At 36.3% G+C, this 25478-nt stretch overlaps 1 long non-coding RNA gene across 1 annotated transcript; it reads right to left on the bottom strand.

Moving 5' to 3' along the window:
- Window positions 1–21919: 21919 nt before the first annotated feature.
- On the bottom strand, window positions 21920–23648 carry LOC145156373 (uncharacterized). The gene is made up of 2 exons (XR_013736646.1): window positions 23349–23648; window positions 21920–22152 (listed from the first exon to the last, which is right to left on the bottom strand). It is a non-coding gene; the product is annotated as an uncharacterized LOC145156373 (long non-coding RNA).
- Between the last annotated feature and the right edge of the window lie 1830 nt (window positions 23649–25478).

Genomic DNA, 25478 nt, shown 5'->3' with positions numbered 1-25478 from the left:
AAGTGAACTAGAATCTCCTAATCGTTGATCAGTCTATTGAAACTATGGATAGAAAAGTTAAGCACACCAAACAAAGCCGCAACCCAATGGTGAAGGTTCAAGGGAACGCTAGGCGTGAGCCGGTATTCACTTGGGAACACAAAGACCAAATAACTCAAAAGTACCCTCACCTATTTCCGCATTCATAACCCTATCTTTCGAAAGAATTTCGGGACGAAATTCCCTATAACGGGGGGATGATGTCACAACTAGCCTTTTTGGCTAGGAAATTTCATCCTCAAGTAAGCAAGGACTATTGTGAGGCTTGTGCTAACACATCTAAGTGTACAATATGAGTTCCTAATGAGCCATGTAGTGTTAGAATGCAAATCTCTCCAAGCGTGTGAAATCTCTCCCAAATCTCTCCAAGTATATCGAATCTCTCCCAAATCTCTTCAAGTATGTAAAATCTCTCCCAAATCACTCCAAGTATGTGAAATCTCTCCAAGTATATCGAATCTCTCCCAAATCTCTCCAAGTATGTGAAATATCTCCCAAATCTCTACAAGTATGTGAAATCTCTCCCAAATCTCTCCAAGTATGTGAAATCTCTCCCAAATCTCTCAAAGTATGTGAAATCTCTCCCAAATCTCTCTCAAATCTCTCTAGGTACCTTCCTCAGTCGAAAATAGCTCAAAACCGAAAGAGAAAACCCAATAGGACTCCTCTTGGTCTGGAACCCTCTTGGTCCGGAATCCTCTTGGTCCGGACTCCTCTTGGTCCGGAAGCCTCTTGGTCCTGAACCCTCTTGGTCCGGAACCCTCTTGGTCCGGAACCCTCCTGGTCCGGAACCCTTTTAGTCTGGAATGCCTTCTAAGGAACCGAGAGGACTCGCAACCTTCGGACCCCCCCCCCCCCCGCTTTGCTTAGGATCTCGCATGCGTCGGAAGGGTTAAGGTTTGTTTCAGAAGCCTCTCATCCGGAAGGCTAGCCTCGCTTCGGAAATTTCAGTCGACTTCGGAACCCTCGGTCCGGACTGCTGGGTTTGCTCCGGAATTAAGAAGATGACTTCGGAATCCGAGAATACACTCCGGAATGTGAAGAATGGCTCCGGAACTCCTCCTAAACACTTCGGACCCTCGCAGGAGCAACCCTCCACTCCGGATTTTTGTCATTTTCGGACTTTTTCATCATTTTAAGGCATTTTGACGTCGGAAATCACACCAAACTCGTATTTTTCATATCCTAGACCCCTTAGACCCCCATTTTATGCCAAAATTGATTATTTTAAATATATTTATATAAAATAATACCCAAAGTTTTTATGAAGGGATTCTAAGAGGATAAGGAGTTTGACTTGATGTAAATTCTTCATTTCCCATGCAAATCCTAGTAATCTGTGCATTAACCCTTAGTGATAGACATTACCCACCAGTACTCCAAGCAAATGTCAAATCACTCCTTATCTTCCCTTATTGAAAACGTGAACTACTCTCTCACTTCTCATATCCATATTCCGTAAACTCCTAAGAACACTCTCATTTTCTCTCAAATACTCCTCCCAAGAGCAAAGTTAAGGATCTTGCTGGAAGCAAAATTCTCAAATCTTCCCTGAAGTTTTTTCTAAAGTAAGTTGTCCACTCATCTAAGATTTTATATGATCTTCAAGTTGAATCCATATTATTATACTCATAATAATATGTGATAGTCAACCTTAGGACAACATTCTTCCTAGAGGAGTTCCTCGTCTCAGCCAAAAGTTTAAGCTTGAGATCTTTACTCCATAACTCCAAACAACTCCTCAACTAACTCAAGGTGAGCTTCATACCCCACCTTTTTCTAAGTTTTTATTGTTTTTGGGGGAGAAGACAAGTCAAAGTCTTGTGTAAATCATGATTTAATTGCTTATTGTGTATGCATGCTATCTTACATGTGTTTAAGTATGAAAAATCTTGTAAATAGTCCAAAAACTCGAGATTTTGGTCAAGTCTCAAGAGTTTGGATTATATCTCACAAATCAAGTTTGGAAGCAAGAACTAGTATGTTACCGATTATAAACCACAAATTTTTTATATCAACAACTATAAGGATTTATTTTAATATTTGCTTAAACAAGTTGTTGGGCAAAATACTTTGAAAATGACTAAAGTATGGACATAATAATATCTTGGATCATTTTTTACCAAACATAAATACAAGTGTTATCTTGGAATATTATGTCATACTCATGGCTTTTACCAGATTAACAAACTACTTGTGATTATTTATAAATATTTAATATAAATAATTTTATCAAGGAAAACATATGAAAACAGAGTTTTCATGACAAAAATATTTGCATGTCATAAATTGTTGTCGTAAAACCTCCAAGAACATAAGTAATGTTCTATATGTCATAAAACAGAAAATGCGTTTCATAACTGGCAGTTATAAATTTATACAAATTATAACTTGACACTTTTTCTCTTGACTAAAATGGCTTATTTTTCAATAAACGAAAAGGAACGAACACGGGCACCCAGTTAACGAGCACAATCAACGATATGGAATGAGAACGATATTTCTATTCAATGAGTACGAACTTCATTATTTATCTAACAAATAATGGATCTCTAACGATTGCTCAAAAGGTTGTTAATATTCTAGTCAGACAAATCTCAAAAGTACCTAAATATAAAAATATTAGTGTACATCTAAAGTCCTGTAAGGAGTTATAGCCAGAGTCTCCTGGAGGGAGAGCGGGAATTTGTGTATAGATCTATACGGGGTTGACACCCCGCATCTTCGTTGTTCGCTACAACTAGACAGGTCAGTCTAGGGTGACAAATGTCTTTTCCAAACCGAGGGCGCCTGAGAAACGCCAAACAGGCTTCCGTCATATTAGTATGGTTATAACGACTCAGTAGAATATGTTATGTTATCTAGAAATTTATGCAAGGAAAACCTCATAAATAAATTTTGGCACATTGTGTTGACTGTCCAACGCATGATAAGTGATGGTCCGCATTTGTTGCGTTGACTGTCCTTTTTCATCGCGTAGAATGCCCACAATTGCCATGTTAATTCTATCATCTAACAAGTATGGAGTCCTAATACTGCTATTTTACAAATCAGAAAACATAGGACTTTATGGAAAACGTTTGTAGACGATTTTTTTTAAAAGGATAAACTAACACACACATATGCAAGTTTACACAGTTGGAAACAAAACTTACGAATATTTTATAGCAAAAAATATAGGATTTTCTAGAGGTAACGATTTTATACGATTTTCGATAACGATAACCTAGAAAGCACACTCAATTTTACTCGATAAGAAAAACAAGATTTACAACTATATTCTCTTTCTGAAAATAGGGGATTTTCTGGAAACGGTTGGCTATTACTATACAAAAGAACTATTCTCGAACACAGCTCACTTTTACAAATTACACTACTTTTCAAAATCACTCCTTATAAGGATGAACAAAAGTAATGACATGCACACGTATATACATGATTTTCAAAGCAAGGCTTCAAAACGATTTCATAGAAAATATTGGATTTTCTGAAAATACAATAAGAACGATTCTAAACAAGTGTAAAACTATCTTATCCAAAAATGCTTATGAACTCACCAACTTTTTAGTTGACGCTTTTCAAAACGACTTGTATTCTCAGGGATCTAGTAAGCAGATATCAAGGGACGCGGATGCAGGACTTTTTAGTTGTAGTTTGGAATTTTTATGCTTATGTCTCTTTTGTGTAACTCGAAGAACAAATACAATATGTAAACAATGTAAGTTTGTTATCTCAATGTATGATGTTTGGATTGCTCTGTTTCATTTATATTCAATTGTTATGATACTGCACAATGTAGTCACCCGCCTCCGGACGTTTCCGCCGTCTGGTCCGGGGGTGTGACATTTACCTACAAAGACAGTCTTCCTGATCCCACCCGGTTGATAATTGCCACTCACTTCATTAAACAATGTGAAATTCATAAGTAACTAACACAAACTGAAATTAAAAAAAAAATCATTGTTACTAAATTTCTCATTGTGTCTACCTGGTTCAACTTCAGCTATTATTCCCTGTCAAATGTCAACAACATGGAAATATTATAGATACTAATTTCTACCTAATCAACAACAAAAAATAATTAACTCTGATGTCATGGTCTAGTTTTAAAAGTTGATATATCATAAGTGAGTAAGTACCACATCGGTAAGAGAGAGCGTACAAAAAAATTGACAATGTCATAAAATCGAAACTGAAAGATCAACCAGGGACAAATTTCTGTAAAAAGAGAGAACATAAAGAAAACTTTCTTAGTTCTCATACTCATAACTCACCTTTTGTTTTTTCTTAGGCATTTCGGCAAACACTTGCTGAGCATTTTCCTTGAGCACCTTAATAGCTTGTACCATCCTGTTAGAACAAAGTTCTGGTCGGGTCGATAGATTCTAAGCAGAAACACAATTAAAGACGTAATGAAGAACACAGGAATGGTTTAACTGATGTCGAATGATTAAACTTTAACACCTCAGAAGAGCTCGATTAAGAACTTCGACTGTAGAGGTGTTTAGGGTTACAAAGCAATAATAACTATAATCACGTTAGTTTCTAAGGCATACATGCATGCACTATTTATAGCTAAACCCTACTCAATAATCACGGATGGACAGGCCCAATCCGGATATACAATACTAAGCCGATGACGCAACATAAAATACCCAACAATATCCCCCTTTGCGTCAATGGAGCCGAAAGCTCAGTTCGGTTGAGCTATAGAAGACTTCTTGACAGTCTTGAACACATTCGGTATGATGGCCAAAAGAGTATGACGAAAAGCGATATACCACCGAAGCATGTCCGTGAAGTTCTTCTTGTCTGCCTCAGAGTTCCGCTTACACCGATGGATGATACTAATTATGTGCTCTAAGCAGTCCGTTGAGAACAAATGCTTGTCAACAAGAGCGAAAAGAAATTTTTTGGCTTCGCCTCTTGTGAACATCACTGTGAGATGTTTAGAATCAATTTGACCCATCTTCATTTTATTCACATCTCCAGGTTTTGCAGTTGGCTTTACAGTGGGTTTCTTATTGAAAACTTTAGCTATCTCCTGATCCATTGCAGCTACTTCATGGATATAGGAGGCCAACATCCTCTTTAGATGATCTAGGATCGGCTCATATTCTTTCGTATTAGTGAGCAGTATGTTATACAACAAGATCCAATCATGAGGATTCAAGTTTGGAAGATCTGCCAGGGATATAACCGAAACCGAGTTTGCTGAACCTCGGGTTATTTTGAAACGAACATTGATAAACTTCCCTGCAGGCGAAGGTTTCAGCACCTTGACAGTTATAATCTTCTGTGCACTCCATGTCAGGTACTGAGGCTGACCGAACTTGAGATAAAAATCGATGAGTTCACGATCAACCTGAGGGTGAGGTGAGGGAACTTGAACAGTCGAATCAAAGCAATGAAAAGTAAATGCCTTTCGTGTTATAGGCATATCAAACTGTGAGTCCCTCGAATTCTCACAATCAAAAGAAGCTACAGGTTCCAGCCAGTACACGCTCGGAAACTCTATTTCTTCTTTGATGAGCGTTTCTCTAGTCCAAAGAGGAAACAAGGCCTTTTGCAATTTAAGGCATCTTGCTCTTCTTTGTTCTTTCGCTCCATCTCTTCTGCTTCCTTCGCAACCCGAAGGGTTTCATCCAATTCCATATCCCTTTTCTTTCGTTTCAGGGCTTCGGTAATTGTTTCCTCTTCATCACTATCATCAGCAAGTCCCTTCTTTTTATCTTGATTACCAGAACCCGAAGCTTCATTACCCTTCGGTTCGGTTTTGACAGTGACCTTTGGTTGAGTCGTTTGAACACCTTCTCCCCTTGTTTTGGAGGAACGAATCTCTCCGAAACACCCTTCATCTCATGTAAGAGTGCAAGGACAGGAAGAAGCTTGGAAGTCAGATGATTCCTGATGGTATGAGTAAGTATCGGATCATGAGCACTAAGAAGATTGGTTAGCATATTCGTTACATCACCAGCACAACTCCGGAATACAGCTCGCTCAGTCTTCAATAATGAAATCTCCCTTTCAGCTTGAGCCAATTGAACTTTCTGAACTTCAATAGTAGAGGCTTGTCGTGCAAGATCCTCCTTTAATGCACTCTCCTTCGCTAAATCAGCCTGGAGTGTTTCAAGGCGAAAATTCACTGAGCTAAGTAGAGAAGTGTTCTCAGCTTGAATGGAAGAACGAACATTCTAAAATTTAGCTTGCTCCTCTTGAAGTGACTTGGATAAAGAATCAACTAAAGCGTTCACTTTAGCTGTATTTGAATCAACATGACCTTTGAGGGATTCGAGAAAAATCTGAGAACTGTGAACAAGTTCTGCAACTTCAGTAGTGGCCTTCTTGCAAGAAGAATTGGAAGCTTTAACCACCTTTCTTAATTTGTCTATAGCTCCAGTATATTGCTCAAAAGCGGTGTCTAGAAAAGCTTTGAGCACAACATCATTATATGTTTTTGTAGAGGCAAGAAATTGATCAAGTTTCTCATCTAGACTCTGCACTTGTTGTCTGGTGACAGGAGCCTCTTCATCTTCGTCTGTTGGAAGCCGATAAGGACTGTAATAAGTCGACTCAAACTCAACATTCTCACCATCGAGAGTATCACCAGAATCGGTTGAGGGTGAGGGTGAAAGAGTTTGGAAGTAACCGGAGGTTCGGTTTCAGTATTAGCCCCCGTATTAGATACGTTGACGTTTACTGGATGTTCGGTTGTTGTGGTGGTGGGAGTAGTTGTGGTAGTTGCTTGTGAAAAGATAGGAGGTGGTAAAGGAGTTGTAGATATTGGTATGGTACTAACTGGTGGTGGTGGTGGTGGAATAGAAGTAACCGAAACTGGAACAGTGGTTTTCGGTGGAGATGGAGGAGGTGTTGGAATCTTGTCATTAAGTGGTTCAGTTGGAGTTGGAGAACGAGGAGGTGTATTATCTCTCGGTGAACCATGATGCTGAACTTCCTCTTCTTCATCTGTCGATCGCTCCTCATCATTGTCTGAGCTTTAAGGAGAAGGACTTTTTGATTTCTTTGCCATCTTTTTAACCTTCTTTGGAGCCGAAGAATCACCCTTTTCAGCCTTTCGCTTTTTAGACTTGGCAGCTTTAGACGAAGGACCTTCGGTTGTCACTTTCTTGGTATTTGCCCTTTTTCCTCGGTTGGCTGGCTTCTCCACAGCTTCTAAAGCAGTTTGTTGTTCAGGAGTCAGTTTTCTTGGTCCTTTAGGAGGAAGCTTTCGGTATTCGGCCATCACTTTACTTTCGGCTGACACACACCTGTACATCGTCTCAGGTATTGAACCATTGTGGGAGAACTTGGTGGCATCGGAGAAGATGATCTTCTTCGTATGAAAAGTAGCCACAGAAGAGACCAATGCATCCTTCATGACTGGAATCTGCAAAGTATCAATGGCCCTGCGTGTGACAATGGTCCAGAAACGTCCACAAGAAATCTCAGAATGTCTCGTCGAAGTGTTGAGACTTTGTACCAGTTGCGACCAAATGATCAACCCGTAATCGAGATTAATTCCATTGTAGAGACCATAGAGAATGGTCAGAAAACCCTTACTGGTACCATCTGACCCAGCAACCCTCTCCGCTAAACCCTTGTTGAGAAGAGTAAGCAATGCATTCCATTGTGGCGGAAAACACGATTTCTTAATTTTCGTCACTGTGGTAAGAACATCAGTGTATCCCATCTCGTAAAGCATCGTAAACAGTTGGGTTGTAGTGAAAAAATCGGGAGAGATAACAGAGGCATCGACGGCAAGCTGTAACAGGGAACAGAATCGCCTTTTCAAAATTGATGCCTTGTGCGAGAAGATTTGAAAGTAGATCCTCTCCTTGTTCTTGTCATAGGTTGCAGTAGAATAGACTTGGGAAAGAAGAGACATTGGGACAGATTCCACTTGTGTGAGTGCGATAACCAGAGGAGAGTATTTGAGACATTCAACAACCTGGAGCATGTACGAATCATACAGAAAGGGGTTCAGTTGAATGATCATGTTCTGATTGGGTTTGATCACGAGCAATGAGGACGAAGCAGTTTGATCTTGAACAGATGAGGAATCCTCCATTGTTGAGGTAAGGAAGAAGATGAACAGTTGCAAATCGCCATGTGAATTTGAGAGAATTTGAAGAAGGTAAGAAGGTACAATTTGTGCGAGAAACTCTTTATATACCGTTGCCAGGAGAGAGAAAGAATCTTCGTGATGATGATACGATCACTAAAACGTCGCCTGAAAAAGCACGATGTGACAGCTTGGTTTCCCCAAATAGACGTCAGCAAGCGTGGGTTTAGGAACCGTTCAAATTCATGCGCCCAAAATCTTATCCACATATGGTCTTTTCAAATTCACCTTCGCTCCAGATGTGTTAATAACCACTTTCGCAACTAAAAGAAACTTCAAACGAGCCATAAGAAACATCAACCAGAATTTTGGAAAATTACAAAGTATTTTCGTGCAAGAGTGTGCCAAAAATTAAGAAATAAAGCAAAATGTGTATAGGATGTGAGTGATGTCTGTTAGAAGACATAAACAGATGATTTCGGGCATGAATCTCTTCCTTCAAAGTCAAGAGAGACTTGAAGTGCTTGCGTGGTTTCCTGAGAAAATACGATTGAGTGCTTGTAAAGAAACACCGAAAGGCTTCTTTTAAATAATAGTCTAAGGGCGGCTTATCTTCAACCGAACATCGATTCTTAACATAAGACCGAACGTTGGATGAAGTACTTGTGAGACCGATATGGTCTGTTAAATAAGTAGGTTGGATATAATTTGTTGTGACTAAAGATGTTATAAAAATCTCAAAAAAACAAAAACATTGGATCTTGTTGGGAAGAAATGCCTTGGTGTTAGACAATTTCATAAAAGACCACTCAAAAATAAAATGAGATTTAGTTAGGTAACAAGTAAGATCTTGAATATAAAGATTCACCATCAATTCATTGTTGGTGATGGATTTTGGGTCTCACTTAGCACGTGGTGTACGTATCTAAGATCATAAACACAGATTTTATGCAACCATAAACCTCAGTGGTAAAAGTTGAGAGTCTCAAGGGTTACAGTGTTGAACCGAAAGTTGATGGAGAATGTAAATGAGGTGGTTAGGGAACCGAAAGTACCTCTGCTATATAAACGTGACAAAGCAGAAAACTCTTAACTCATTTGAGAAGAGTAAGGTAGCTCATGACATGAGTGGATTTACCAGCCTAATTGGGAAGTAACGATAGGTATAAATCGATTCATTAAGGCCTTGCTCTTAGTCTTAGAGGCTTCGGTCGACATGCAGCAGCATGCTTCTAGGGACACTTAACTAGTTCATATTAAAAGAATCATACCTGCCTTAGCTCCAAATTATGTTACACTGAAGTACTTGAGACCTAGTAAAGAGAACAAGCAAACAAACAAACCACACAAACAAAACAAACAAAAAAACTTTTGGAAAAATATTTTTGGATTTTTGAAATTTCTGAAAAATAAAAAAAAAACATAAAAATAAACAAAAAGAAATTAGCACAAAACACTCAAAAAAAACTTCTTAAAATAGAGTAAGAAATAGACTTAAAAACGAGTGTACAAAATATACAGCTGAAACCAAACCGTAAAAGAATGAAGCGAAATAAGTCGAGCGTTCAGTTCATTTCGGTTCCCTAAAATTCCGGAGCCGAAATAGACCGAGCGTTCGGTTCATTTCGGTTCCCGAAAATTATGGAGCCGAAATAGATCGAGCGTTCGGTTCATTTCGGTTCCCGAAAAATCCGGAACCGAAAAAGACCGAGCATTCGCTCTATTTCGCTTGTCTAATTTTCAGAGAGAGATTTGAGGATTCGGTACCGACTCTGCTTCCATCATTCCCAAACCTTGTAAAATTTTATTAAAGCTTGCTTCTGGTAAGGCTTTAGTGAATATGTCAGCCAGTTGATCAGAGGACCGAACGAAATGTACTTCCACGTTCCCATCTTCTACATGGTCCTTGATGAAATGGTATCTTAGTGCAATATGCTTTGTCTTTGAGTGTTGCACTGGATTGTGACATATTCTAATCGCGCTTTCTGAGTCACAATAGAGAGGTATTTTCTTCATACTTAGTCCGTAGTCTCTTAGTTGGCTTTGTATCCATATCACTTGAGAGGTACAGGATGCTGCAGCTATGTACTCAGCTTCGGCTGTTGAAAGAGACACACAGGTTTGCTTCTTGGACTGCCAGGTAACAAGTTTACCGTCAAGGAATTGGCATCCACCAGTTGTGCTCTTTCGGTCCAGTCCACATCCTCCAAGATCGGCGTCAGAAAATGCTTGAACAAAAAATCCAGATCTAGCAGGGTACCAAAGACCGAGAGAAGAGGTTTGCTTCAGATAACGGAAAATACTTTTCATTGCCACCATGTGAGGTTCTCTTGGATTTGCTTGAAACCTGGCGCAATAACAAACAGAAAACATAATGTCTGGTCTACTAGCCGTTAGATACATAAGAGACCCTATCATTTGACGATAGAGTGTTACGTCAACAACAGGTTTTTCCAAAGACGGTGTTAACTTTGTGCCAAACGCCATTGGAACCTTCACTTTCGAATCACCCGTCATACCGAACTTTGCCAGCAAGTTCTTCGTGTAGGCCTCCTGGTTGATAAAAATACCTTCTGGTCCCTGTCTTATATTCAAACCAAGGAAAAAATTAATCGGACCCATTGCGCTCATTTCAAATTTAGTCTCCATCAACTTCCTGAATTCAGCCGTTAAGCTAGGATTCGTGGAGCCGAAGATGATGTCATCGACATAAATCTGAACTATCATTAGATTTTCGCCTTCTTTCTTTCGGAAGAAGGTTGGGTCAACCGAACCTTGCTTGAATTTTTACATTTTAAGAAAGCGAGTTAAAGTTTCATACCAGGCCCTCCGTGCTTGCTTCAGACCATATACAGCTTTATCTAACACATTGCAGTGATCAGGGTATTTCTCGTTCACGAACCCATGTGGTTGCTCAACATACACCGTTTCTTCTAGTTCTCCATTCAAGAAAGCACATTTCACATCCATTTGGGAAACTTCAAAGTTTTTATGAGCAGCATATGCCAGAAAGATTCTGACCGATTCCAGCCTTGCTACAGGAGCGAAGGCCTCCTCATAGTCTATCCTTTCTTCTTGACAGTATCCCTTCACCACCAACCGAGCCTTATTGCGTATGACGTTGCCCTCTTTGTCCAACTTATTCCTGAAGACCCATTTTAAGCCGACCACTGAAGCATTCTTTGGAGTGGGAATCAGCCTCCAAACTCGATTACGTTCAAACTCATGGAGTTCATCTTGCATAGCTTGTACCCAATCAGCATGATCAAGTGCAACATTAACCGTCTTTGGTTCAACTTTGGAGACAAACGAATTAAACATACATAATTCAACATTAGAGAATAATGCAGTTTGTTTCGCTTTCAATTGAGAACGTGTGAGAACTCGCTCAGATGATTCACCAATTATTTATGCTTTGGGATGATCTTTAGTCCATTTCATTAGAAGAGGGTAATTAGGTTCATAGCCTGGATCCAACTCTGCATTTACTTCTTCTTCAAGTTCTGATTGATCACCTTCGTCATTTGTATTCTCATTCTCCCCCTCAAATGGCGAAGCGTATCCCTTGTCAGGTTCAGAATTCTCCTCATCTATTGGAGTTGGATGCTCCCCCTCGACTGGACTTTTATGGGTTGGGAAGTGAGTTGGGTTCTCCCCCTCTACTAGACTATTGGTTGTTTTGGGTGTAGATGAACCCTCCCCCTTGAACGGTGAGCCGTTGTTTTGAGGGTCAGTTGAGGGTTGACCACCAGTCGGTTTAGGAGGTTCATTTTCCATTTCTTTTGCAGCTTCATCAATGATCTTTTTCAGATTGTCGATTTTAATGTCTGCTGCTTTTGCCTCCGAATGTGCAGCCTTCTCTGGTTCATCAAATAGCCTTATGTACTCTTCAAACAGGTTGGAAATTGGAACCGAGACTTGTCCTGATTCAGGAAATATTCCCCCCAAGGCACTTTCGCTTCGTTGGACTTTCTTCATGTAGTTGTCATCAAAGGTTACATAGTATGTCTCTTCAATACGTTTGAAGCGTTTGTTCAAAACTCTGTATGCCTTTGAAGTGAGTGAATAGCCAAGAAAAATTCCCTCATCAGCTTTGACATCAAACTTGTTTCGGTTTTCTTTGGAATTGAAAATGAAGCACCTTGAACTGAACACGTGGAAAAATTTAACGTTGGGCTTTCGACTGTTCAGAATCTCATACGGAGTGATGGAGAATCTTTTGTTGAGTAAGGATCGGTTCTGAGTATAGCACGCGGTTGCAACTGCATCAGCCCAGAAGTATAGCGGAAGAGAAGCGAAGCTTAGCATGGTTCGGGCTGCCTCACATAAAGAACGGTTTCGTCTTTCAACAATCCCATTCTGTTGTGGTGTATAGGGGGCCGAGAAGTTGTGAGTTATCCCCTTGTCAGCCAGAAAATCCTCAAAATCTTTATTCTTGAATTCAAGCCCATTGTCGCTTCTGATATTCCTCACCAGCTTTCGCAGCTGCACTTCCACTTGCTTGATAAACGTTTTCAACTTGGGAGTCGCGTCTGATTTCTGTTTAAGAAAGAAAACCCAGGTGAAGCGTGAAAAATCATCTACTATGACAAGAATGAACTTACTACCACCGAAGCTTTCGATAGCCAAAGGTCCACATAAGTCAATATGCAGAAGTTCAAGAGCTTCAACAATCTTTGTATTGATACGTGTAGGATGGCTCTTTCTGCTTTGTTTGCCCATCTCACATGCTGCACATAGGTGTTCCTTATCAAACTTAAGAAGAGGAAGGCCTCGAACATGATCACCAAGCACCAATTTATTAATGTCTTTGAAGTTCAGGTGCGATAGGCGTCGATGCCATAACCAGCTTTCATCAGTGTTCGCCTTTGACAGCAGGCATATTGCTGGTTTTCGTCGAATTGGGTTGAGATTTAAAGGATACATCTCTCCCTTGCGTTCAGACTTCAACAGAACTCTTTTGGATTGCTTCTCAATTATTTCTGATCCCTCATCATCGAATGAAACCTTCAAACCAGTTCCCACAACCAATTGTGATACACTGATGAGGTTGTGCTGCAACCCTTCCACATAAGCTACTTTTCGAATCGAGAAGTCTCTGTTGGTTATCATTCCATATCCTTTGATTGTGCCATAAGAGTTATTTCCATACTTCACACATCCACCATCCTTAAGGGACCGAAACTCCCTCAGCTCTTGCCTCCTTCCTGTCATGTGACGCGAGCAGCCACTGTCTATGTACCATTCGTCATCGAACTGCTCGTCACTAATAAACTGCAAATTCAAGCAGATTTAGGAACCCAAAGTCTCTTGGGCCCTGGTGAGTCTTTTACAGAGAAAGGAATAGCAGTAGAAATATCAACCAAATAAGTTCTTTTGATTAGAGTGGTTTGGTCTTTTCTTTTGATGGTATACACCTTGATTTTGTTTTTCTCTTGTTTAAATTGTGGTGTATTAGATGGTGTGATGTTAGATGGTTTTGGAATATTCTTTTGAATCCTAGGGTTAGCTGACTTTTTCTTATTGTTGATCTCATAATCTGAATCAAGCTTTCCCTTTCCTTTGATGTCCTTCACTGAATTCGGTTTTCTTTGGGAGTAGGAAGGACCGAAACTTGACTTTCGGTTGTTATCCTTGACGTTGTGACCAAAACTTGACGTTCGGCTGTTAGCCTTGACATTGTGACCGAAACTTGACGTTCGGTTCTGAGCGCTGGTGTTGGAACCGAAACTAGACGTTCGGTTCTGAGCTTTGGAATATTAGTAGCTTGGACTAAGATTTTCTTTTCCTTTTGGCTTTTCATTGACAATTGACTCTTTCTTGGAAGGAACGTAGTTGGGGTTTTGAGATTGCCAATACCATTTTCGCTCATTCAGATTTTTCATGTATCTCTGATTTCTTTGGCGTTTCTGTTCAGCTAACTGCTTTTGAGATTTATGAATATTGAAGCTTGATTTTGGCTTCTCCTTTTGAGTTTCGGTAGTCTTGGAAGGAACATTCGGTGTTTTCTTTGGTTCTTCAGGTATCTCTTTTGTTCCACTTGTGCTTGGTTTGTCAAAACTTGAGGGTTTGTTGATGGGTTCAGCAACATATCTACCTTTTACCCTCCATGAGGTTCGCTCCGATAAGCCGATGGTTTCGTCTACGTTATCAATAGGGGCTGACCAGAAATAATCGTCGCACCCTTCAGCATTGTCTGTGTCGACCAAGATTTTCAATTATGCTGTTTGTTTTGCAGTGACCCCTGTAACAGCATATACCTGATTTGACACAGTTTGAATCTTTTGATAAACCATTGCTTTCTCTTTGAGTTTCTCTGGCATGGCCTTTGACAGGCGAGCATATTCAACCGAGTTTTCAGATATGAGGGGTTTCTTATTCTCGGTTTCGCTCTTCATAAATTCAGAGCAATCAACCACATCTTCTACCGAGATTTCGCTCATCTCACTTTCCTCATCAAATTCAGACGTGTTTTCTATATTCATTTTATGTTCTGAAATTAATTTGGCATTAGACGAGTCAAATGATTGAATGGTCTCGGACTTAATTTTTAACCTATCATTTTCATCTAAAAGATTTTTGAGCATACACTTATGTTCCTTAGAGTCAATGAAGGTCTCTATCTTGTCTAGTCCGATTTTATAAGCGATGGATGTCTCTTCTGAGGACATTATGGATTCACATTCTTTTTCCCTATTTCACAACTTAAGTGCAACTGAGCAATATTTGTATATAAGTGTTTAGCAATTAAGCAAAAAACATTCCGTTGTTTCAAAAACTTTAAATTGTCTCGTTGCAAATAAATAATCTCATCCCTAGCCCTATTTAACTCCGTCTCCTTCAGCTCAATCCACATCCTTCTCTCCTCACTCTTTGAAGACACCCTGCTGAGTTGGTCAGTTAGGTTAGAGTTCGCTAAGAGAGTTTGCATGAGACTACCACTTAAGTTAGAAAATTTAAATTTTAATTCATTTAATTTTTCTTCATAATTTGTTACTGGAACTTTAAGTGATTCAAGGATGGATTGTACCTTTTTGATCAGCCGATCACAGTCGTTGATCTTCTCAATCACGGGTTTGGCTGCAAAGCACTTGTCCTCAGTCAGGTTTGGCTCCTTATGCTCACTTTCGGTTGGTCTTCCAGCTGTAACCATCAAACATTTTCCAGCCGAACCAGTATCCCTTGCCACATAAGCTCTTCCATGTGTGGGTTTTCTTACTTCTTCATCCTCAGAATCGGTTGACCAGACTTCAACGCCACCGAACTCATCTTCATCCATATTTTCCTGCACAATCAAGGCATTCATTGAACTGTTAGTTGCTTTCTTTCTCTTGATTTCTTCCAACTTTCGCATGTAGTACGCCTCATCATCTTCACCATCCCTTTTCTCAGCCATCTTCCTTAGCATGCAATCTTTGGCAAAGTGATTCTTGCCATGACAGTAATTGCAATTGAATCCAGAGTCTCCTGCAAGCTTGATTTCCTTCTTGTCATCATCTTTTTGAGAGGTATTCTTCGTTTCTTCTTTCACCTTCTCAGAACTGTAACTTCCTTGCCAGTTTCGGTTCTTATTGACAGGGAACTTCTTTCGTGCAAACTTCTTTGGATTGGTGACCATCATTGCATATTCTTCGCCTGTAAGGTCACACTCAGATATATCTGACTCCTGCTCTTCTTCTGCAACACATTTTCCTTTTGATACAAGGGCCAACGATCCCACACCCGAAACTATCTTCGCCTCCTTGGTTACCACACTCTCATGGGATTTAAGTATGCCTACCAGTTTTGCTAGTGAGTAAGATTTTAATTGTTCGTGAGCTTTCACTGTTGAAACCACTGCCATCCATTCTGGTCTTAAGCTATTCATGAAGGTTGCTTTTTGCTCGATCAATTTTCTTTCTATACCATGCTTGATCATCTTGCTAAGGAGATGACTGAAGCGATCGAAGGTTTGTATCAGTTTCTCTTCAGGTTTCTGTTCGAAAACTCCAAATTATGAGAGCAGCACGGTTTGAATAGAGTGTTCTAGATCTTCATCGGTTGAGTAGAGTTCTTTCAACCTATCCCAGATTTCTTTAGCCGTCATGCATGAACCAACTAACCGAAAAGTGTCAGATTGCAGTGCGAATCTGATCATTCTCATGACCTTCACATTACATATCACCTTGTCCTTTTCATCCTGTGGCATCTTATCTACGTCCGTCACGAGCTAATTATATTCTTTTTGAGTCTTCACTGTCCTGTTTGTTCCAGAGTGAACAAACGGCCCAAGCGTGATAACTTCCCAGATGAGATAACCATTATCTTCAGATCTAACCATATAATCTTCAAAGTGATGCGCCCATACTTCATAGTCTTGAGTGTAAAGAATGGGAACCCTTGTAGTAGATCCAATGCTGTTGGAGATGTTGATGGGATTAGTTTGAGAATCTTCGTGAGACATGGTGAGCCTTTCCTTAGAACTGCTAGAATCAGACCTGTAAATTTGAGATTAGGGTTTTATCAAACACACGAGTTACCGTCGACAGGAAGAAGATGGCTTCTTTATATTCGATAAAAGCGAAAACCCTAAAGAATTCTTAACACATAAGGAATGTGTATTGATCACACAGTCTCCTGCTCTGATACCAATTGTTAGAACAAAGTTATGGTCGGATCGATAGATTCTAAGCAGAAACACAATTAAAGACGTAATGAAGAACACATGAATGGTTTAACTGATGTCGAATGATTAAACTTTAACACCTTAGAAGAGCTCGATTAAGAACTTCAACTGTAGAGGTGTTTAGGGTTACAAAGCAATAATAACTATAATCACGTTAGTTTTTAAGGCATACATGCATGCACTATTTATAGCTAAACCCTACTCAATAATCACGGATGGACAGGCCCAATCCGGATATACAATACTAAGCCCATGACGCAACATAAAATACCCAACACATCCAATTTTCAGCATTATTCCCATTAAATCATTCCTTAGCATCCTACGTAGTTCAGTCCAAACACAACCATTTTAGAAAAAAAAAATTGATATAAAAACACTTAGAAGAGTAAAGGAAAAATACAACTTCGAACCTTTCCTACCTGCACAATGACACCATAAAATCAGCTTAAGGGTACAAACACTTATTGCAAACATCTATGTTAGATAGAAGCACGGAAAGAAACAACCTCATAAGAAAACCTAAAAAAACCAAAATCGGGCATAACAATAGATAACTATAAAAACCCAAAGAGATGCTAACCTTGATATGTTGAAGGCTTCAACTTTATAAGATCAAGCTCAAAATCAATCACGATTGGTCTGTCTTCATATGTCGATCTCTACTTCCTTCAATTTTTAACAAATTTGAAAGAGTAACCTTTATCTGCTTTGAGAGACAGAGGGAGAAGCGTGAGAACAACAGATGCAGGCGATATATGATTTGGCGGTGGAGAGATATAGGAGGTGAATGAGAAGAGAGTTAGCTTCATCCACTTACATACCTTCCGAAATTCTCTCACCAAGTTTATAGTAGCTCAAAATAAACATCAGCTCATATAATCGCCCATAAGCAGCTTCCAGATTGTTTAACAGCTACGCTCTGTTTCACTTTAACCCAGATTAAGGGATGACGTGCTTCTTCCTAGTTCATCTACGCTCTGTTTCACTGCTTTCTCTGTTTTCACAGTCAACATGTAGGGTTGCAATTTTCTTTGATAATGGAAAAAACCATCGAAACATTAGGTATTTTAGGGCAGAGGACGATGGTGGTCATGGTTCCAAAATTGGTTGGAGGTGGTAACCGGTTAAATTGGGAAAAGATGTTATATAAATCGTATATGGTGTTGACCGATAATGTAGGCATGAGGAATACTCGTTCAATATGTTGAGTGGTGCGACTAGGGTTTGTGAGAGAAAGAGATGGAGCAGAGAGATTGAAATGGGTTAATGAATGTGAAAGTATTTGGTAGGAGGTTGGGTTTAAAACTCGCCGTATAGAGAGTTGGATGGTGGCAAATAGTGCAGTGCGATTAGAACTTCTATTTGAATGAGTCTTCAAGTATATAGAACAATGAACAGATACTGCCGAGATATAGGGAATGTCAAGATAAGGGAATGACCCAAGTCAAAACAATAACGCTTAATAACAGGGGCGATTTCAAGGTTTCGTTGACTCTTTCAATGGTTGACCAGATGAAATCTGATTTTTCTGCAAAGGCATAAAGTTGTTGTGTATAATGCTTTAAGGGTTGTACCTCTTAAAATTCAGCATTTAAGGCTAAATGCTTATTAACTTTTATATATATATATATATATATATATATATATATATATATATATATATATATATATATATATATATATATATATATATGGATTTGGGAGTTAACAAAATAAGTTAAGCCATTTCAGAAAAAAGATATTTATTGTTGTCGACGGGAGAGATGGGCTTCAGCATGTAACATATTTATTGTGTTATTTAATTAGTTTTCAAAACATGAATAATAGTTATTTTGACAATACAATATAAAAATACGAGGAACTCAAAAGATAATTCGTCATGTAAATTAAGTTAAAGTTTTATCCATCACTTATTGTTGTCGACGACAAAGATAAGTTCTGCATTGAAGTACGTGTCCAATTCCAGGCCACATATCTTCCGTCGACATACACAAACACTCTTACACACGTGACCTGCATGAATACCGCCACCCACTAACATCTCATCTCACCCTTTACAAGGATTAAAGATTTTTCATCTATTAGCCACCTGGCCTATATATATTTCCTTCTCTTCCAATCACAACTCACACATTCTATCTTCCAATCAAGTTTCTTTTTATATTCAATCGAAGTTTCGAGTGCAATACATTGATCTTGACATCAAATGGCTTCACCACAGGATGCAACCGTTACCGGTTCTACCGAGAACCCTGGTGTCATTGGAAACATATGTCAAACGGTTACTAGCACTTTCACTGGCGCCAAAGATGCTGTGATGGGAAAAGCTCCTGAAGTCCCCAAGAAGGAGACTACATTGATGGGGCAGGTGGGTGAGTACACAAACCTTGCTGGACAGAAAACAAAAGAAGCTGCTGATGCCACTGGACAGAAGGCCATCGAAACAAAAGATTTTATTGTTGAGAAGGCCATCGCAGCAAAAGATTTCACGGCTCAGAAGGCACAAGAAGCGCACGAGGCAACATTGGGGAAGAAGGTGTAGAAGATGACATAAGTTAATGAAGTATTTTTCTTCATTCAAATAAATATGTATTCTGTTGCGTATAATACATATTTCGCATTCAAAACCCTTTCTTTTGTGTATGAAAATTGTTTCTAATTAAAACCACCGTATTTTTAATTATCATTGCATAAGTTAAATGTGAAAATATGTTTAAGATGTAAAAAGGTATTTATACTAAGAAAATATATATTTATTTGTAAAAATATACGTTGAAATGTTTTTTATATGTACCTATAAATGTGGATATATGTAAAAACATATATTCAATACATAAGTTAAATGTGAAAATATGTTTAAGATGTAAACAAGTATTTATACTAAGAAAATATGTATTTATTTGTAAAAAGACGTCATTTATACGATGAAATGCTTTTTATACGATGAAATGTTTTTTATATGTGGATATATGTAAAAACACATTCAAATGTTAAATTTACTTATAAATAATGATGTATTACGTCAAGCATTCCACTAAAGTATAGACCCTTTCGTAGCTAGCAAGATTAGCACATTGTCATGTTAAATTTTTGTTTGCCTACTAAGCTGTTGTCAATTGTCATAAAAATATATAGATCTAGGATTTTGTAAAAAAAAAAAAAAAAAAACAAGTGGAAAAACACCAATAGCCTTTTGATTTTGTAAAAATAATTAAAAGAAAAAAAAGACTAAGAGCATCTCCAATTCACTTCCATTTTTTTTCCCCCCCAAATTGAGTAAAAAATAAGGTAAATAGTGTTTAATCTCTAACCCTATTCTATTTTTTACCTTATTTTTACCCCCAAAAATTATATTACATTCTTCCAACTTATATAGATTATCAATCATATCCCTTCTACTAATTTTGTTTTAACAAATATATAATCCATATTTTTTTTCATTACAATACTATTAAATAAATAAGATTATATTTATAACACTTAATTATAATCTTTAGTAAAATACGTTACATTGTTTTAAAATTTCAATATGTATTTAAATTATTATATGAATTTGATAAACAAAAAATAAACTTTATATTTATAATTAATTAATATAATTTAATATATAATACATCATTATAAATATTAAATATTATATTTAAATTATAATTAATAGATAAAAATAAATTAGTAATATATAAATATATAAAAAAAGGGACTAAAACCGACAACTCAAAGTTCATCCCCATTTTAGGAGAAATGAATAGTATAACACCATATTTGGTGTTATACTATTCTTCACCCAAAATGGGGGAACAAATGAGGTAGGTTGGAGAGGAATGGGAGAAGAAATGGAAGAAAAATATGAAAAATGACAATGAGTTGGAGATGCTATAAGGCCACCAGCATTCAATTTTCCTTTCTTTCTCTTTTCGCCGGTGAACCTACGTGGAGGTTGGCTAGGCCCATTGGCGCACGCCAGGGTCAGTGCACAACAATGCTAGCAAGGGTGATGGTGCACAAAACTCCCCATAGTCTAAATTTCAAAAATTATATATAAACAAACCAAAAAAATAGATATCTACTGATGGAAAATATATATATATATATATATATATATATATATATATATATATATATATATATATATATATATATAGTTCAATAGACAACCATTATAAATAGTTCTTCAATAAACCAAATATTTTTTCAAGTTTTAGAGTTTATTTTTTTTGGAAAAAAAAAAACTAAAAATATCTAAATTCATAACTTTACATTAGGAATTTGAAAAAAATAAATTATATATTTTTTGGATTCACCATGTAAATTTAGATTCACATTGTGAATCTGCACAGATTCACAATATGATTTTGACGGAAAAAAATAATTTTTTTATTGAATTTGAAATCATTGGAAAAAGGATAAACAGTTATGAATTTCTGTATTTTTAGTTTTTTATTGATAAAAAATAGTTCTAAAAGTTGGAAAAAAAATTGGTTCTTGGTTCCATTGTTAATTATGATTCTCTATTTAAACTCATCTTTTATATATATATATATATATATATATATATATATATATATATATATATATATATATATATATATATATATCACTAAAACAAAACAGACCTTCACCCACGACCCTATCTGTAGGTAATCAGTGGGTAATGGTCTTTAACCACAGATTTTCGACGAAACCAGATTCGTGGAAAAAAGCTCGTGGGTAATGTTTTCCCACAGATTACCCTTAGAATTACCCACAGATTATTCACGCACATATTAAGCCAAAGATTTGCCACAGACAATTTACCCATAAAATTACCCATAATTTATCCACGATCAAAGTTACCCACGACTCATCCACGACTAGATTACCCACGGAATATCCACAAAAAGATTTCTCACATCTTTTCCACGGCTCTGTTACCCATAGATTTTCCACGGATGTTTAACCACAGATTTTCCACAGAATTGTTTACCCACAGATTTTCCACAAATATTCTTTTTGGTTGATTCTGTGGATAGTGTGTGGGTACATAACAGATTTCAAAAATTATATATTTTCAAATTACACAAAATCCAAATTTTTGCAACTAATTTGAAAAAATATAATATGACCAACAAAGTTTCAATCAAATCCATAAACTTAATCTAGAAAGTTTCAAATATCAAATCAACAAAAGTTTCAATTAGCAAATCCATAAACTTAATCTATGAGAAGTTTCAAATACCAAGACCTACAAATACTAAACCCTAAACACTAATTGTTAAAGTTCTTCCATATGTTTTTCCATAGTTTCTTGATGTGCTTTGGATTCCTCACATTCTTTTCGAAATTGTTCCAACTCTTGTTGATGGCAGGCTTCGGACTCATTGAGTCAGGTTTGCAAGTCCTGTATCTAAAAAATGGTAAAGCAAGCAATATTAGCTAATGTATGCACTCGTTTTACCAAAAAAAAAATGTTAAATCAAACAATAATATTACGGAAAAACTTATCTCCACGTTTATTTTTTGTCCATAACAATATAATCTGTTTTTATTATCCATAATAGCAACGTAGTTTATTATTTTTACCAAATATAGGAAACATTTTTACATTTATTATCCATAATAGCAACATATTTATATTTTCTATCAATAATAGCAACCTACTTATATCTAGCAACATACTTTTCTCATAACACGTCACCAAGTTAATTTAACAAAGCTAAACATATTAATTTCAACCACTTTAACAATTTCACAAATCCTAAACATACCACTTTAACTATTTAAACAACCAAAACATATATATGAACAATATAATAACAAAGAAAAATATACCACTTTAATAACTTAACAAACCCTAAACATACAAATTTAAAATTTTAACTAACCAAAATATATCACCCTAATAGCACCATACTTACATTTTCTAACCATAATAGCAATATTTTTTTTATCCTTAGTAGCAATGTGGTTTACTCTTTTTACCTAATACACGAAATATATATATATATATATATATATATATATATATATATATATATATATATATATATATATATATATATATATACTTGCATTTTCTAACGAAAATAGCAATACTTCTTGTTGAAATCGAGCATAGTGCCACAATTTGGGGTCCAACCTTGTTGAGATCGAGCATAGTCTATTATTCATAACTTTAAAAGCTTAAAAAAATTTAGCAACTTAAAAATTACAAATCCAACCTTAAAAAACGACATGAATCTAAAAATGTTTCACACAAAACCAAAAAATCAGTCATGTTATCAACAACAACCAGAACATCTCATAAACATGGCTTGTTCTCAATACAATCAACAATAATATTATTAAAACAATCAACAACAACCAGAATCAGCATTTAATCATTCATTCAATCAACATTAGAAATGAAAATTGTATTATGTGTACTAGAATCAACAACTAACTCCAACAAGAAGTCAGAAAAATGTTTTATCTATTATGTGTACTACTAGTATCGTGGTTATAGATGAAAATACATAAAGTCTAGATAACCAGCAACCAGAAATTAGAAATCTGAAGTGACACTGAGAAGTATTGAGGTGCAAACAGAAATCAGAAATCAACATTGAGAAATAGATTATCGGAGGTATAGATTATCTGAGGTGGAGTCGGAAGTCTGTCGATGCCTCCGTATTTATCTCAGTGAACACTCGATTGAAGACGAAGTCCGTTGATCACTCGATTGAAGACGAAGTTGAATACTGAAGGAGATTAGGAGAAGTCAGAACTCATCACTCATGAAGATTGAACTAGTTCCAGACTAAAACTCGCAAATTGCAAAGGAGGAGAAACGATGAACAGAGGCGTGCGTTAGTCGTGACTGCGTACTGGAAGCAAAACTGAAAAACCCTAAGAATCAGATTTCTTTTATATATATATATTTATATATTAAATATTTATTATTTATATTATATATCCCTAAAAATTTTAGCAACTTAAGTCGTTTGTTTGTTCTCTGTAAAAACCCCGATTCACATTTTTTTTCTTTTTTTATTGAAAGTGAATAAAAAGAGTCTATATTTTATTTCAAAACGTGCTGCTTTTTTTTTCGTTTAATCAACTTCAACTATGTCCAAATGTTTGACACAAACATATTAAATGTCATATTGATTTTATTAGATATGAGCCTTTAATTTCAATTTTGATTTAAAATAAAACGATGAATTCTTCAATATCATAACCATAAATATAATATTCATTAAGTTATTTTTTGAATGCATTATATAGTAAATCGATAGAAATATGGAACAAAATAATGAAAAAACGATTTTATTATGTGGGTAATCCATGGCAAATCATCCACGGATTACCCATGGACCATAATCCTGTTTTCAAATTTTGACCATTAAATGTTGTTTTATTCGTCCAATCTTTTACTAAACATAATAAATTGATATATTGACTTGTTTGTTCAACTTATTTCACAAATACACTTAAACATACAGAAATACTTTTATACATGTATACATACCAGATAATTCAGTATACTTATTTAATTCATCAACTTAGTAAACTCATACATGCATGTGTATGTATATCTATCTACTAAATTGATAAAACAAAGAAATACAATGATTTATTAAGTTATGTTAAGCATGGAACGAAAAAACATCGTTTAAGGGTCAAAAAATAAAAAACGATTTTGGTGTGTGGATAATCACCCACAGATTTCCCACAATAATGAATAGTTTTTCCATTTTTGACCATTTAACATTGTTCTTTGTTTTATCCTATATAATATATAATAAATCGATGTGTTTCTTTGTTTTATCACCATATTACAAACATACATGCATACATACTTAATATATAAATGTATCTTTTGTTTTATCAACTTATTATATGAAAAACTACAAGTTTGATATTATAAAAAATAAGTCAGTTTCTCTCTTTTTGTGTTAATTGCGATGATAAGCAACCCGCTGGTTAGATTTGGTAAAAGGAAACTTTCAAACAACCATTGCACCATATTGTTGATACTAACCAAAGTACCCAAAAAATACCAACTCTTTAACCAAAGTACCAAAAAAATACCAACTCTTAACCAGAACATAACCACCATAATTCCCTAATCACTAATTACCCATCATTAACTATCCAACATTCAAAATATACTTTTAAGTTTCTCCAACAAAAATAAAAAAGTCTAATATGTGGATTCCAACATCTATTCCAACATCTGTTTGACATTTTGACTAATTCCAACATCTGTTTTCTTTCCAAACTTTGCAAGATGATCCTTGGTGGTTTTAACGTGTTTATGTTATTAAAAAATTATCAAGTCTTCCGTTGCTAAAAAACATGTTTTTGAAACTAGTTTTTGAATAAAAAATACAACATATGGTATCAAGAGCAACCTTGCAAGTTTCGTTAGATTTTTTGATTTATGGAAATCTTAGTTTTTGGAGAATATGGATAACTTGGTTTTGTATAAAAACAGGTATATACGAATTTTCTATGACAACTTTATAATTGTTATTTTATGTGACAAAAGTTTTCATGCATCTTTTTTCATTTTAAAGTTGTCTTAGAAAAACAGAGGTTGTTAAATGTGTATGTTGATATGTATGATGTGCATAAACTAGCCAAAGACCATTGTGTTTGTTGTGTTGTTATGTTGGTTGTTTTATAAAATGGTTGTAATAATTTATTTATTCATAAAGTATGTACTAAATTAAATATATTAGTTTTCTT

The sequence above is a fragment of the Lactuca virosa genome, chromosome 2, assembly GCF_052849685.1.
Source record: "Lactuca virosa cultivar CGN04683 chromosome 2, Lactuca_virosa_CGN04683_v6, whole genome shotgun sequence".
Taxonomy (NCBI): Eukaryota; Viridiplantae; Streptophyta; class Magnoliopsida; order Asterales; family Asteraceae; genus Lactuca; species Lactuca virosa.
This window is presented reverse-complemented; position numbering and strand designations above follow the sequence as displayed.